Source organism: Hevea brasiliensis, chromosome 10, assembly GCF_030052815.1.
Source record: "Hevea brasiliensis isolate MT/VB/25A 57/8 chromosome 10, ASM3005281v1, whole genome shotgun sequence".
Lineage (NCBI taxonomy): Eukaryota > Viridiplantae > Streptophyta > Magnoliopsida > Malpighiales > Euphorbiaceae > Hevea > Hevea brasiliensis.
The window spans coordinates 91,069,990-91,075,247 of NC_079502.1; the positions used below are offsets into that span (position 1 = coordinate 91,069,990).

At 38.4% G+C, this 5,258-nt stretch overlaps 1 pseudogene; it reads right to left on the reverse strand.

Moving 5' to 3' along the window:
• Nucleotides 1-206: 206 nt before the first annotated feature.
• Nucleotides 207-4,591, reverse strand: LOC110632695 (pentatricopeptide repeat-containing protein At5g65560-like; annotated as a pseudogene).
• Nucleotides 4,592-5,258: the final 667 nt, after the last annotated feature.

Sequence of the window (5,258 nt, forward strand, 5' to 3'; positions counted from 1 at the left end):
ACATCCAACAGTTTGTCCCATAAAATCGATGCTCCCTCTATGGTAGGCTACTACAGATTCTTAAAACCGATAAATCCCAGGTAATACATTTGGAGATTGCGTGCCAAAAGAATCTGAAATTCCAATTATATACATTAGCCTCCATATTCAACTTGGAACGGAAAGGCCTTTTTCTCCAGAATGAAACAATTTCAATAGAAAAGATATCAAGAATTAGTCCCATCAAGTCCTTCAATTAACATTCTGTATGTTTGTGGATGAATCTGGCCACCCTCTCTCTCCATGATGCTCAGTAATTCAGAGCATACATCAGCAAGGCCCATCTTAAGTAAGCCATCAATGAGAATTTTCCAAGCTACTTCATCATCATTATAACCAAAATGAAGCAAATTACAGAAAACTGCTTTAGCCTTCTCTTTGTTCCCTTTATCATATAGCCCACATACAAGTGATTTCTAAGACTCTAGAAGTGGTAAATGACCACACTCTATCATAGCATCTGCCAGTCTCACCGCATCACCATACACTCCAAGTTCACAGCAACAGTCGAGAAGAGAATTATAAATATCTTCATTGGGACATATTCCTCGTTCATGCATATGGTCAAATAACCTCTGGGCCACTCCCATGCGCCCCATTTTGCAAAGTCCTATAATGAGCTTCCCGTACGTGTTAGCATTAGGTGAACAACCATGTTCCAGCAATTTCTCAAAAAGCTCCTTAGCAGTTTCAAATTCCATGGTCTTCCACACATCAGCAACATCTACGAAGGAGACATTTGGAACCAAATCAAGTTCTCCAGCATTGTTGTTTTCCTTTATTAGCTTTTTCTTTGAAAGATGCTTGATTAAAAAAGAATAGGTATGATGAGAGGGATCACAACCAGTGTCAAACATGCGCTTAAGAACGTCAAATGCTTGATGTAATAATCCCAAGCATCCATATGCATCAATGAACAATGTGTAAGTCAGTGCATCAGGCGTAACACCTCTTTCAACCATCCTAGCTATCATATCCTCTGCCTCTTTTAAGTTCCCGGTGACACAATGTGAATGAATAAATGCAGTGTAAATAAACACATCAGGTTGGATTCCTAACGAAATCATTTGAGCAAAAAGCCTATAAGCATGGTCAAAATCACCCTCTTTCAACATTGCCACAATAAAACTTGTATATGTAGGAACTGTGGCCCTCAGACCCTTCTGTACCATATTTTCCAACAATAACAACGCTTTTTTCGCTTTCCTCTCTTTGCACAGCCCATCTATAAGGGCATTATAAGTGGATGAGTTGGGCAAACAGCCCTCAGTAAGCATTATTTCTAACAGAGAATCAGCATCGTCTATCATTCCAGCTTTGCAGTATCCATCAATTAAAGCAGTGTAAATCACTTCATTTGCCTTTATGCCTTTATCCTTGAGAGAATTGAAAAAAACAACAGCTTCTTCTATCCTCTTATTTTGCATAGAGTGTCTATAAAAATGCTGTAAATCCACTGGTCAGGAACCAGACCATTTTCCTTCATCATTTCAAGCAACCTATAAAACTCCGCCTAAGTAGTTTGCGTTTAGCCGGTCCCAAGCCCGGATAAAAGAGAAGGGTTGCGGTAGGTGACAACCAGCGTAAAAATTTCGTCACACCTTATGATATGGATTCAAATGATATAAACGTTGGGGCGTCCTCTATTAACGACGCGCTACATCGGAGCCCGGGTGTAGTGAGAAATATGCAAGGGTATAGGGCGTTCACTGAAAGCGAAGCGCTATGCCAGCGCCCGGGTGTGGTGTTAAGTGAGCAAGGGTTCTCATATCATGGACGGGTGTGGGTAAAGAAGTTAGTCCATAGGACAGATGGTAGAACAGATAGTGGAACAGAACACAAGATAGACATAGAAAACAATAGAAGATATTATAGAAAGAGACCAATTAGGAAAGAGCAGGTTATAAGGAGGATCAGGGTTGGTACTTGGAATGTTAGATTACTTACAGAAAAATTAATGGAGCTTGTGGGTACCTTGGAAAGGAGAAGGGTGAATATTACTTACATTCAGGAGACTAAATGGGTAGGAGAGAAAAGTAAGGACGTGGATAATTCAGGGTACAAACTGTGGTTTACCAGAAAGGAGAGAAATAAGAACGGAGTAGGCATAATCATAGACAAGATATTGAAAGACGCAGTAATAGCTGTGAAAAGAGTAGGAGATAGAATTATACTAGTAAAGCTAGTACTAGAAGGAGAAACAATAAATATAGTTAGTGCTTATGCCCCACAAATAGGACTAGACAGTGAGAGTAAACAAAGATTTTGGGAAGATATGGATGATTTAATGCAAAGCATACCGAATGAAGAGAATGTTTTCATTGGTGGAGATTTGAATGGATATGTAGGAAGTGATAGATGAGACACGAGAAGTAGTCAATAGAAAGCTAGAGCTTTGGAGAAGTGCTCTAGAGTCAAAGGATTTTAAGTTAAGTAGAACGAAGGCAGAATACATGCATTGCAAGTTCAGTGAAGGCTAAACTGTTGATAGGGAAGGAATTAGTTTGAATGGAGTGGTACTGTCCCAAAGTAATCACTTCAAATATCTAGGCTCAGTCCTTCAAGTAGATGGGGGATGTGAGGAAGATGTTAGTCATAGGATTAAAGCCGGATGGTTGAAGTGGAGACGTGCCACGGGAGTTTTATGTAATTGTAAGATTCCCAATAAGTTGAAAGGAAAATTTTACCGTACAGCCATACGACCGGCTATGTTATATGGTAGTGAGTGTTGGGCACTGAAAGAGTCGTATGCGTCTAAGATAAGAGTTGCAGAGATGAGAATGTTAAGGTGGATGAGTGGCCATACTAGACTAGATAAAGTCCGTAATGAGAGCATTAGAGAAATGCAGGAGTGGTGCCAATTGAAGATAAGTTGAGAGAAGGGAGATTGAGGTGGTTTGGTCATGTGAAGCGTAGAAATACGGAGGCTCCAGTTAGACAAGTAAAGCACATTAGGTTAGAGGATAGAAAGAAAAAAATAGTGAGAACTAAATTGACTTGGAGGAGAGTAGTACAACATGACCTAGAAGCATTACACATTTCTGAGGACTTAACCCAAAATCATTTAGAGTGGAGAAAGCAAATCCATGTAGCCGACCCCAAATTTTTGCAATAAAAGCTTAGTTGAGTTGTATTTCAAGCAACCTATAAGCAATATCTAAATGACCTACTTTACACTGCCCATGGATTAATGAATTATATGTAACCAGGTATGGTTTCAGCCTATGCTCGACCATTTTACTAAGGAATGACATTGCTTTGTGCACATTTTTCCTTTTGCAAAAACCGCATATCAATTCATTGTATGTACGCTCATTCGGGCTACAGTTATTTGAGTTCATCAAATCCAAAATTTCCTGCGCAGACTCCATCATCCCCTCCTTGCAATACCCATCAATCAGAGCATTGTATGTAGTCACACTGGGAACCAAACCTTTCTCCATCATCTCACTTAGCATTCTTCTACTCTCATCAAACTTTCTTTCTTTACACATAGCATCAATCATCACAGTGTAAGTGTGAACATTTGGCTCACAACCGCTGTTCCTCATCTCATGAAACAAATTTATAGCCTCCAACTTCCTATAATTTTCAAACAATGCATCTATAATCACTGTATATGTACGTACAGTTGGATAACAATCACCCTCCTTCATCTTCTTAAACAAACTAATAGCTTCATCAACCCTTCCAGCCTCACATAGCCCATGTATAAGGTTTGTGTATGAAACCTCATTTCTTCGACAACCCTTCTTCGGCATCATCATAAAAAAACTATATGCACGATTTACATCTTTATTCCTGCAATGCCCCAATATCAAAGAAGTATAAGTAAAGGTATCTGGCCTCAAACCCGCCTGCAAAATCTTACTCACATATAAATCAGCCTCAACTACATTACCCATCCTACAATACGCATTAACCATAGTGTTTAAAGTATATATATTGGGCACAAGCATATCACTCAGCAACTCAGCATAAACTCTCTTCATTTCATCAATCATTAGAAACCTCGATAACATCATTAGTAGTTCATTGTAGGTCCTAATACTGAGCTTAAACTTATGTTCATTATCATCTCTATTCATTTCCCTTAAAAAATCTAATGTGAACCGAATATCATCAATGGAAATGCAAGCTTTAATCATGGAAATACGGATTTTCACAGACACACCAAAAAACTTATTCCCAATCAAAATGTCTAAAAGCAGGGAATGGGATTGGACGCTATGTTTAAACCCAGGTTTTGGAGCTACAAATTGGAAAAACTTGAGGGCGATTTGGGGATCAAGATTTGGATTACTTCTGAAAAGAGAGGATACATGGGATGGAGAGATGCTCGGAAGTAGGCTGCGAAGGGCGGGATGTTTGCCAACTTGGATGGGAGAGAATAAAGAGAAGCTGGGAGGAGATATCAGGTGGGTCAGGGTCTACCGGAAGAGGGGCGACTGAGGAGAAGGAAATGGTTCTTTTTAGAAAAGGGTTGATCAAGGTGGAGGTGGAGGAGGATCGAGGACTCACCTGGGTGAATAATGGTCGTTGATTTTCTCATCTTGAAGGATCAGCAAGTGGTGAGTGCTCCATTCATGGAGCCAAGTTCATAAGTATTTTGGTGCATTTGGGTGGACTTTTAAGATCAGAGATAGCTAAAAAACAGTTTAAGGTATACGAGATGTTGGTCAGTTCAAAGAAACCTGGAATGGAAATGGTAGAGAGTGTGCAGGGCGCAGCTGGCTATAGAGAAGGAGCGCCAGTTTTGAATTGGGTTTAGGATGATGGGGCCTTGCCGTTGCTCCCCATAGAACCATGAGCTGAAACTTGCCTATCTCGATTAGTTTGGTCGTTTCTTTCTAGCATCAACCACGACTTCTTGAAACAAGCTACAATGTCACGTGGTGCTGCGGGTATAATTTTTTATTATTAATGTTTTATAATATTATTGATAAATAAAATAATTTGATAAAAAAATTATAGTGTTATAATTTTATAAATTAATAGATTAAAGTAACTAATTATATATAATTTTTTATAAAAAAAAGTCTCAATTCCAATATTCATTATAATTATTATATTATATTAAGAATAATTAAATTAGAAAAAAAATTAAAATTAAATCTTGCCAAAAAATATAAAACGTAAAAATTGGAAAGTTTAGTCAATTGAAATAAGAAAATTGAGGGGAAAAAACACCTAATAAATTTTTTATGATATTGTTTTCG